The sequence below is a fragment of the Euleptes europaea genome, chromosome 4 (assembly GCF_029931775.1).
Source record: "Euleptes europaea isolate rEulEur1 chromosome 4, rEulEur1.hap1, whole genome shotgun sequence".
In the NCBI taxonomy this organism is placed as follows: domain Eukaryota; kingdom Metazoa; phylum Chordata; class Lepidosauria; order Squamata; family Sphaerodactylidae; genus Euleptes; species Euleptes europaea.
The window spans coordinates 18,409,591-18,421,210 of NC_079315.1; the positions used below are offsets into that span (position 1 = coordinate 18,409,591).

The 11,620-nt window shown below is 45.9% G+C and overlaps 1 long non-coding RNA gene across 1 annotated transcript; it reads right to left on the bottom strand.

Annotated features, from left to right (window-relative positions):
• Positions 1 to 528: 528 nt before the first annotated feature.
• Positions 529 to 11,194, bottom strand: LOC130477156 (uncharacterized). The gene is made up of 3 exons (XR_008933281.1): positions 11,097 to 11,194; positions 7,699 to 7,753; positions 529 to 617 (listed from the first exon to the last, which is right to left on the bottom strand). It is a non-coding gene; the product is annotated as an uncharacterized LOC130477156 (long non-coding RNA).
• Positions 11,195 to 11,620: the final 426 nt, after the last annotated feature.

The following is an 11,620-nucleotide window of genomic DNA, read 5'->3' on the forward strand; positions in this document are numbered from 1 at the left end:
AAGTTCAGCAGCCAACTGCCTTCCTGCCCAAGCTTGACACACAAGGTAGATCCCAAAACTCTCTGAGAGGCATCCATTTTGTGGGGAGCAGTGTCTTGCTCTTATGCCAGTCTTTGGCCTCGTGCCTTCATGGCACCCCTTAGCGGAAGAAGGGGTCCAACTGCTTACAATTCCACTCATCCCATTAGAAAACAACAATAGGAAAGTGTAATATCTAAACTGGAAATGTTCATCAGGGTTTTATTGGTTCGCTGCTCAAATGTACCAAACTGGCACATCCCTTCATCAAATTACAGTAGGGAATATTCTCCATTCTCCAGAAAGTATCGAACCCACCAAACCTTGCCATAAGTGGTTAAAACATATTCCTCGCAGGTACCGGTGTAATCAACAGGAGGAGTAACTTCCTTTCTGAAGTTGTCTCAACTTGTAACGTTATATCATCATGTTCAAGCAACGTTCTCCAATGACTGAAATTCTGATAATCTTGTTTCTTGTTGCATTAGTTGCCACCCCACTCATACAACAGGACATCTAAGAGGTCTTTCGGGTTGCTGCTGGAACCTTAGATAAAGCAGATGCACCAAAGGATGAGCAACTTGTTAATGGTCTTGTCCCTTTAAAACAAAGTTTTAAAAAAATTGTTAGGAGGACAAAGAATATGGCCATAAAGGGAAGCTCGAATTCAGAATGGAAGAACTGGGTAATTAATGCTCAGATCCAAGCTGCCTGAACCTGAACAGCAGAGCTTCCTTTGAAACTCTTATCGAAGAATCTTTTTTGCCAGGAAATTAAACCAGCGCATAGTTCTGCAGTAGCCTTGCCAAAGAGTTCAATTAAAACCTGGACTTGGCTGAACTTCTTGGGAAGAAGAAGAAGAAGAGTTGGTTTTTATATGCTGACGTTCTTTTCCACTTAAGGGAGACTCAAACTGGCTTACAATCACCTTCCCTTCCTCTCCCCACAACAGACACCCTGTGAGGTAGGTGGGGCTGAGAGAGCTCTAACAGAGATGGGACTAGCCCAAGGTCACCCAGCTGGCTTCGTGTGGAGGAGTGGGGAAACAAATCACTTTCACCAGATTAGCCTCCACCGCTCATGTGGAGGAGTGGGGAATCAAACCCGGTTCTCCAGATCAGACTCCACAGCTCCAAACCACTGCTCTTAACCACTACACCATGCTGGAGAAACGAGAATGAACATAAGCCCCAAAATTATTTCTGTCATTTGACATACAAGCTGGAGACAGGCCATCCAGACCCAGCTAACATCGCTAGACTAGACAGGAAAGGATTACACTGGTGTTGTGTAATGCGACACATATCTATATTGTAAGTGACCCAAGGCTGAAACTTGACATTATGGCTGACAAACGGCTGCTGCCAAAAATAGCATCTCTGCGTTTCCTTATAGACTCTGCCCTGGTAATGTCCAGTAAATGAAAACGTGTAATACGATGTCATCATGTTGGAAGTTTTTATGCCCTGCAAATGTCAACTGTAGTGGAGTAGAAGCCAGGACACTGTGGTGGCTCCACATTGCACAATTCAGCATACAATCTTACACAGTGGCAGACGGGCCAGGGTGTCAGTTTGCCCGATGGCAAGTGGGCCCTGTGGGCCCCTGATGAACTGGGCCCTCTTGAACATTAGACAATATGTTAAGAATGTTAATGACCTTTTAGTAGCTTGAAAATATAATAGAAGCTCCAATATTATTACTGTATAAAACTAAAATTCAAACGATCGCTCTTAATATAGTGGACTGCATGAAGTGTGCTTTTGAACTACCTGTTAATGTGTAAAATGTTCAGTACAAGCAAACTATTTAAAAATATCCACCATTTATTTAAAAAAAATTAAAAATTCAATTATAACAATCTGTATTTGCATTTAGTAACTACTGTATACTGCCAGTAATATGTACAATATATGTACACTGTAATTACGAAAAATATATACATTTATTTTGCAAAAAAAATTAATTGTGTAATGTAAAGTGCCTTCAAGTCACAGCCGACTTATCCCCCCCCCCCCTTTTGGGATTTTCATCGCAAGAGACTAACAGAGGTGGTTTGCCACTGCCTTCCTCTGCACAGCAACTCTGGTATTCCTTGGTGGTCTCCCATCCAAATACTAACCAGGGCTGACCCTGCTTAGCTTCTGAGATCTGATGAGATCAGGCTAGCCTGGGCCTTTTCCCATTTATGTACCATTTATGTACCTTTTCCCATTTACGTATTTTTTGAAAAATTTCTTTCTTTCATATAAAAATTAAATGATAGCCTTATAGTTGTGGGTGGGCCCTCTTTGTCTCCTGGCAACCAATATTTTTAGACCCAGTTTGCCACTGATCTTACACATCATCAAATTGTGTGGGACTTCTGAGCAGACATACAGAGGACTGCACTAATACCTGATTAGATGGTGAAGGGCAGAGAAGGTTTGTATGATGTTCAAGTATGTTGGCTCCATGCCATGAAGGGTTTTAAAGGTGAGTGATAAAGTTTATTATCCGCGGCCAAAGGCCATCACAATCCATCATACCAAACATTAAAATAACATTAAAACAACATAAAATAACATTAAAATAACTTTAAAACAGTCTGACCCCCAAGAAGCTAGTATTTAAATATGTTAAGTTCCCTGGTTAAAAACAGCTGTAGTTCAAATTTTCTTGGCTGCTAAAGCAAAGAGTGACACTTAGGGCTGTCGATTCGGTTCGTCCCGAACCGAAAAACAGCCGAATTTTCTGATTCGGCAGTTTTTAGTTCAGATGGAACCGAACTCAAAAAAGGCGGGAAAACGGGGAGCCAAATTCAGTGAATTCGTGGTGTTCGGTGAATAAATTTGGCAAATTCGGGGTTCGGCCCAGCAGCATAACCGTCAGTTAGTAAGCAGCATTCTCCTGCAGCCAATCGGTGGCCAAGCTGGGTCTTCTTCTGGCCAATCAGTTTGAGCGATTGAGTGCATGAGCCCAGCTGCTGTGCGGCCCGGGAAAAGAAAGAGAGAGTATCTGTTTGTGTGTGAGAGAGAAATCCCCGAGGGGGGGTGCTTGTGCACATTCGCTCCTTTCCATGGCTGCAGGGGGTGCATTTTTGGGGGTAGAGACCCCTAACTTTCAGCAGAGCTTCAAAGGACCCTTCTTGTGAGACCCCCCAAGTTTTGTAAACATTGGGTCAGGGGGTCCCCCCCTTTTCCCTATTGGGATGAATGGGATCAGCCAATCCTGTGTGCATCTCGAGAGCGGCAAATCCAAGGCAAAACCTCCCGAGCTTAAATGGAATTGTATTGGATTATCCAGTCCTCCCAGTCCCTCCTGATGGAACAGAAGACATCCACAGTAAGACCCCTTTTGGGGCTTTAATCTATAATTTTTCTCCTGTGTGTGTGGGGGGGTGGGGAAGCAGAGTCTGTGTGTGTGTGGGGAGGGAGCAGTTTCTGTGGGTGGGGGGGAAGCCAAAGGGGGCTCTGTTCTGTCTGGGGGGTGTGCCCCCTCGAGTCTCTCTCTCCCTGGTTTGAGGGGGGGCTTCAGTTGTGTGTCCTCAGGTTTTCCCTCATTCATAAGATCGGTTAGGTCTATTTTGATGCTTGCTCAAAAATTGTTTTCAAATTGTGACTTAAAGAATGCATTTTCCTGGTCCCGAGTCTGATGCAAAAGGGGAAATCCCACCCCCTCCTGCTCCTGATGCTTAGCTAGCATGCCTCTGTCCCTTTCCATGGTTTGCAAACTCCCAGGCGTCAGGTGTTGCTTTGCGTGGTTGCAAAGATGTTGCTTTGCAAGGTTGTGTTGCTTTGCATGGTTTGCAAACTTCTTCTGTAATGTGGTTCTGACAGGTGGACCCTCATAGCAAATGGTCTACAGTTAGGGTTGCCAGGTCCTACCTCTGCTCCGGCGGGTGACTTTTAAGGCACATCTCGGGATCACGCTGCAATGCGTGGACGCGCCGATGTGCGTGCGTGTCACTTCCTTTTTACAACCAGAAGTCCCGCCTCGCTAGAGGCCTTATGCCACTCAAACCTTAGTTTGAGTGGCATAAGGCCCCTCGTGTGGCGGGACTTTGACCTGCAGCGGCGTGTTCGCACATGCATGTTTGCCCGCTGACCGTCAGCTGGTCGGTGGGCAAAGGGGCAAATTGCCGGGGGGTTGCCCACCACGACCGGGCACCTGACATCCCTATCTGCAGTAATCCAGGCTGACGGAAGTCTCCAAATCGTCTTCAAGGGAAGCCCCATGTAGAATGTATTACAGTAATCTAGCTCTGAGATGACCACAGCATGGATCAGCATGGCCACAGCTTGGCTTACTCCCAGGAAAGTATCTGCATAAATGGGGCCCATTTCCAAACTAAATGCAGCTGGGGGGGGGAGAACTTTTTTGATACCATATTTGTCTGTTTTTCTAATAAAAGAACTGGATCAGATACTTCCAAGCTTTTCACAGAGCACATTGTTGAAAGTTGCACCCCATAAATAGTGGGAAGAACTACAATTGCATTGTGTGAAGGGAGAATTTTTTTAAAGGCGTGCATTCAAGCAGTCTCTCACCTCCCCTGCATTCTGAAGTGGTACAGTCTAGGACAAGTTCAGTCTTGTGATGAGGTATTTGTAGTGGAGCTTGGAGTTCAGAATTCAGCGTAAGCACTCATTGACCCAAGATTTGCTGTGGAATCTAAGCCTGAACCCTGAGGTTTCTTTTGTGTTTAAAAAATGTTGTTAATCCAGGGATAATGACCCTGAACAGCAGTCTCTGAAATATACTCAGAAGACATCAGCTTTGTATATAAACCTAAACCAGGGCTCAGAGTTAAGAACCTGCCTGCAAATCCACAGATTCTAATTTCGTTTGCTAATGTAGAATCAAATCTTGCATTGAGATCGGGCAATGAGAGCAGCCATAGGAAGTAATCCTAAACTGGTCTGCTCAGAAAAAAGTCCCATGTTATCTAGTGGGGCTTACTCCCTGGAAAGTAGGGTTGCCAATTTCCAGGTACTAGCTGGAGATCTCCTGCTATTACAACTGATCTCCAGCCGATAGAGATCAGTTCATCTGGAGAAAATGGCTGCTTTGGCAATTGGACTCTATGGCATTGAAGCCTCTTCCCTCCAAACCCCACCCTCCTCAAGCTCCGTCCCAAAAACCTCCCGCTGGTGGCAACCCTACTGGAAAGTGTCCTTAGGACTGCAGCAGTAGAAGCTCAAGAGCAAAGTTTCTCAACTTTGTGGTTATTCTTTCCATTCCACCCAGTTCTGTGTTATGGAATGCCCAGATCCATGCTTTGCAATAAAAGAAGGACTCTTTTCTCATATGGAGTTACCATGATTGTGGGTATGTAGGTCACATACCCAGTAATATTCCAAAGGGATATGATGGTTCCCCCCCCCCGAGGTTAGACACTGAGGTCTCTTATGCGTGGCTGTTTCACTCGGCATCACCCCTCCAATGGCTTTGGTTTTTTGTTTGGATTATGCATGCTGTTTTCGACAGTCAGAGGTCGCCTCGCTCTCCCCCTACCTTTCCCCGCGTTTTGTCCGCGTTTTCAAATTCAAGATAAAACAGGTCTCTGAAAATGAGGGCAAAATGTGGGGAAATGCAGGGGGAGAGCGAGGTGACCTCTGACGGTCGGAAATAACATGCATAATCAGCACAAAGAACCAAAGTCATCGGAGGGGTGATGGCGAGTGAAACAGTGGTCGCTTATGCATGGGTACTTTGCCTCTGAATCAGTTGTTCCTTGAAGTTATGCATGAGTTTTCTGTCCATTAGAGATGACCTCGCTGCCAGCCCTCGCAATGCCCGGGTCTTCCCATTCCTCTATTAACCTGACTCTTCCATCTTCCCTGAGCAAAACCTGGCTGAAATCCCCATGCATAAGGCAAAGTTCGGGACATGCAAGCTTGGTTTTGCTCACAGCCAATTACAAAGCAGCATGTCCAGAGGCGAGGATTCAAATACTTCCTGCTTCATCTGAGCTCTTTCTGAGCACAAGAAAGGCTTTTTAAAACCAAGGCTTGGATTTCTCCCCCCCCCCACCTTTCAGATTGCTCCTTTTTGTTGTTGTTGTTCTTAAAATGCTTTTTTGTGTGTTAACTGGGTTTGGGGGGGGATTTGCTCTCACAGTAAGCACTTCAAAGTAAGCCAATTACAAAGCAGCATTTAAAGGGGCAGGGACTTGATTCGAGCTTGGAGACTGCTTGTGCATAGATTCCCAACAAGAAAGTGTGGGTCCAGCCAGGTAAGACTCCCATGCATAAATGACCAGCCATGCATAAAAGACCTGAGCAGAAAAAGGAACGCCTCTCATCCCTCCACCACCACCCCTTCTTCCTGGTCCCTTCCACTCTCACAAATGGAAAGCAACATATGGTCTTATGTTCCACTTGGCCTGAGCTAGGAAAGGGCTTGCTGACTCAGTGGCAGGCGCACACGGTATGAAGAGGGAATTAGCAGCTCCTGCGTTCTCACCTCTCTCACCCCTTTCTGCCAGATGCCAGGCACAGACAGAAAGCTGGCTTCCCGCCAAGCTGACGCTGGTGAAGCCAAGTGTCTTCCTTTGCTTCTGGAAGCTGCAAAGGGTTTTGGAAAGCGCTACTCTAGAGAACATCCGATCTGCCGTTGGGGCAAGGGAGAAAAGCATTCCGTAAGGCGCCGTTCAAACAGCCGACCACATTACGGAACCCCGATAGTCCCTTCAGTCTCATTACATGGGGACATTAAGCACTCTTGAAGTAATTATCGATTGTAGATTATTTCAGACTAGTCCTGCCTTTCTTTCAGCCTGGAGTGGGCAGCGCATGGTTGCATAGATCAGCAGCAAGCCCACGGTGTTGAAAATCCAAGAAAACCAAGAAATCAGAAGGAGGTTGAGACTGGGAAGGGCAGCCATGAAGGAGCTAGAAAAGATTCTGAAGTGTAAGCATGTGTCACTGGCCACTAAGATCAAGTTAATTCATGGCACAGTATTCCCTATTAACTATGTATGGGTGTGAAAGTTGGACAGTGAAGAAAACTGACAGGAAGAAAGTTGACTCCTTTGAAATGTGGTGTTGGAGGAGAGTGTTATGGATACCGTGGACTGCCAAAAAAATAAATCAGTGGGTTATAGATCAAATCAAGCCTGAACTGACCCTAGAAGCTAAAATGACTAAACTGAGGCTATTGTACTTTGATCACATTATGAGAAGGCAAGAGTCACTGGAAAAGACAATCATGCTAGGAAATGTTGAGGGCAGCAGGAAAAGAGGAAGACCCAACAAGAGATGGATTGACTCTATAAAGGAAGCCATGGCCCTCAGTTTGCAAGATCTGAGCAAGGCTGTTAAGGATAGGACGTTTGGGAGGACATTGATTCAAACGGTTGCCATGAGTCGGAACACACCCACACATCATAGCTGTGTGGATACCATTGATTCTTATTCCAGGTCATGCTGGAAGTGACATCATCACATTGGTGCAATGCTGTTCACCCCCCAGAATCCCCGCCACAACACCCAGCTGAGTGGTGGCAGGCATAGCTGGTGGGAGGGGGAATAGGAGATTTCTGGCCAAAACGGGAGACCTGGACTCCTTATGTGTACCTCATGAAGTTTGCAGCAGGCAATATTACAGCTTCAGGTAAGAGCCAGTTGTCAATCAGGAATGTATACAGTGTCTTGCCCCAATAACAGTACTTTGCTACAGATGTTTAGAGAAGTTTACCTCTTGGTCCAAAGCGTTGAAGATAACAATGGGAGCAATAGGGTTTGTCATCGTACTGCGAAAGAAGAACGGGGGGAAAGATTAATTGTTGCAGCTTTGCTAACAACATTTCATTTATCAGTGCTAGCATGCAAGATGCTATACGAAATGCTGCCGCCCCATTGTAAACCATTTAAATAACACCTGGGGATCAAAAGGGACAGGCAGAACATGGGACAAACAATAAACACAGAAGACCTTCCCTGACTAGGTTTTCTAAGTAGCTGGACATTTGAAGGTAGAAAGCAGGGAGTCCTGATCCAGGGCCGCTGATGATCAGTGGCTACTCCATAGCCTTGAAGTTATCTTCCATCCCATTTGGGCTAAGTTCAATAGTTTCTGCCATCTGAACATAGCCAGGAAAGAGTAAAACACTTTGAGTCTGGATCTTGCTGGGGAAAGATTGCTAAGATGCAAGACCAATTTCTTGGATTTGCAAAGGGGGGAGGTTGGGACTGCTAATGCCTGTGTGTGTTTGCTTCCCATCTGCTCAACCTGTATATTGTTATGTGAAAGGTAAGGCGCAGAACAGCCCCATGGGTCAGAGTGGTAAGCTGCAGTACTGCAGTCCAAGCTCTGCTCACGACCTGAGTTCGATCCTGACGGAAATTGGTTTCAAGTAGCCGGCTCAAGGTTGACTCAGCCTTCCATCCTTCCGAGGTCAGTAAAATAAGTACCAGGCTTGCTGGGGGTAAAGGGAAGATGACTGGGGAAGGCACTGGCAAACCACCCCATAAACAAAGTCTGCCTAGAAAAGTCGGGATGTGACATCACCCCATGGGTCAGGAATGACCCGCTGCTTGCACAGGGGACCTTTACCTTTACCTAAAGGTCATTACAATAGCATCATGGCATTTATGAAATTCTCCTCCTAGAGAGGTATGATTGTGGGTTGTTGTTGTTTTAAAAAAAGATCAAGACCATATTGTTCCACCAAGTGTTCAGGATAAGGTGAATTTTATTCCAGACTTAAGTGATGCTTTATCAGAACCTAACATGGTTTGTTAATGCTACACTTTAGTCCTTAATTGGTTTTATTGTAACATCTTAATTGGTGTTTATACTTTTGAATTTTTGTTAGCCCTGTCGGGGCAGGGTGTATATTGCAAAATGAACATACATTATATTGTCAAAGGCTTTCATGGTCAGAGTTCATTGGTTCTCGTAGGTTATCCGGGCTGTGTAACTATGGTCTTGGTATTTTCTTTCCTGATGTTTCGCCAGAAGATGCCGGCCACAGCTGCTGGCGAAACGCCAGGAAAGAAAATACCAAGACCACAGTTACACAGCCCGGATAACCTACGAGAACCAATGAACATACATTGTTCATTTTTGAGGTGCAAACTTGAGACAAACAATTGACGGACATGATTTTGTTTGCCTCCTTGCCACTCAATACACCCCATGAAAGACATCTGAAAGTCCGGATTACCCATTGCTTATCTCAGAAACCTTTCCGTCTGCCCATATTGTTCCCCCTTGAAGCCTAACAAACGAACCTTAAACCCGGTGCTAATAGAAAATTATTACTAGTGCATTCATCAGGTATGTACACTAAGGCCCTTCTGATATTTACAGAGTAGGAAAGACAGCCTTTTCTTCTTATTAAAGATCCCTCCAAACGCACCTTGAGTCTAGAGTAATTTCAAATGCAGGACGGAGGCATGCCATTATACCTCCCCCAAATGTTCTTGTTAATGGGTTTGAAGCCCCGGCAGCGATGTAGGTGTAATCATCACGCTGAGCAAACTGCACGGCTGCGATACGAGAGAATGGGACGCTAGCAGAGAGCCTGGTAGCAAACAGAGTGTGGAAACGTTCATGTAGGCTTTGCAGATCTCATTGCTGTATTTCCCTTCTGCTCTTGCTTGCTTTTCTCTCCCATAGGAGGAGCGGCTGAGTCTGAAATGGGCCTGGCCCGATACTGACAGCCGAATTGCTCTTTGGGCATGGCCCTTGCCCAAGTCCTTCCATTTGGAAAGGGCAGGGCAACCTGTTCTCCAAACCTGAAAGGCAATGGGGTAGCCTGACCTGTATTCTGTGCCCCAGGGGGAGCTCTATTCAGATGAACAACACTCACACCAGTGGGATGGAGTGCTTAATTTCTAACAATGGGAACTGTCAGGGCTGAAGCCTGGCAAAATCCCAGCAGCGGTAGCGGCAATGTTCTTTAATTTGTTTATACGCCACATCTTCCACATGCTCTGGGCCGTGGAGAAGTCCTCATCCCACATTTTTTCAGCATATTGTGGCATCTCAGTGGTGAGATGCTTTGCATGTTTTGTCCCAGAGAGTTGTTTGCAGCTTTTTTAAAAAATGGAAGTTGATATATCACCATAGCATTGGTGTGCTATGTGTGGGGGGAGTAGCTGTGGGGAGCAGTGGCAAGGAAAATGGCATTGATGTAGGCAGGAGCTGCAAAAAAATGTGCATCTCCTTTTCCTAGGGTGGCCAACCTCCAGGTAGTAGATGGAGATCTCCTGCTATCACAACTGATCTCCAGCTGATAGAGATCAGTTCACCTGGAGGAAATGGCTGCCTTTGGCAATTGGACTCTATGGCATTGAAGTCCCTCCCCTCCCTAAACCCCACCCAGGCTCCAACCCAAAAATCTCCAGGTATTTTCCAACCCAGAGCTGGCAGCCCTACCTTTTCCACATGGCATGCAAGGGTGCGTTGACTGTGATTAGGGTTGCCAACCTTCAGGTGGGGCCTGAAGATCTCCCAGAATTACAACTAATCTCCAACCTATAGGTATAGGTTATTTATATTTATTTAAAATATTTATTCCACTTCTCCTGAAGAAAATGGCTGCTTTGGAAGGTGGACTGCATGGTGCTATACCCTACTGAGGCCCCTCCTAGGGTTGCTAGGTTCCTCTTAGTGGGAGGTTTTGGGGACTGGACTAGATGGCCTGTATGGCCCCTTCCAACTCTTATTGTTCTATGATTCTATGTGCACAAATTACAATCACATTCCACTACAAAATTTCCTTTAAAATGTTTTTTTTTTTAAAGCTCAGCATGGCTCAGTGCTCCAAAATGCCCGTCTTTTCCCACACATGCAGCTGGGGGAGTCCAAGCTACACCCAGGCTCTCCCTTTCCCACACACCCCACCCATGATAATGACAGCTGTTTTGCTGGCTTCAAGGCAGCTGTAACCCTGCGCCTTCTTCTCGTCCCTTCTCCTCTCTCCTCTCCCCCCACCCGCCGCCGTCACATCAGAGCACTTCTAAGCAGCCTTTGGTGCAACCTAATCCTTAAGAGGAGCCTTTGAGAAGCAGGAAGGTCCTCTGGTGTCTGTCAGGTTGTAGGAAGTCACCGGAGGAGACAGATGGGGTGATGGGTTCCCCCCCTACCTCGGCATGCTGGCCAGGGCTGAGTTGCCGTTTGCAGTGGTAGCACTTCAGACAAAGAGGGTGGTAGTCTTTGCCAAGAGAGCGCTTCCGCTCAGCTGTTAAGAGAGGGGAGAAAGGTATGAGTAATTATGCTCTGAACACCTCATTAATAGAGGAGCATATGTGGAATGCCGCTTTGATCCGCCAGAGCTCCTTGCCGAAGTAATTTCAGAATAAAAGGAGTTGTCGAATCTGTTAATACAGGAACAATTTAGCATCTCCTCCCCCCCCCATTTTGCGCCTCCATTTTTGCAACATGCATCTTTTTGAAGTTTGCTCAAACTTTCCGTATTAGAAATTTAATTTTGAACCTTGCCAGACGCTTTCATCTTCGCTTCAATCAAACATACATTTCTCTTTTATGCTTGGCCATCTTTTGCAAGATTTTCTTCACCCTGGGTCATATGATGTTATTAGATGTGATTTGTGTGTGTGTGTGTGTGTGTGTGTGTGTGTGTGTGTGTGTGTGTGTGTGTACAGCTGAA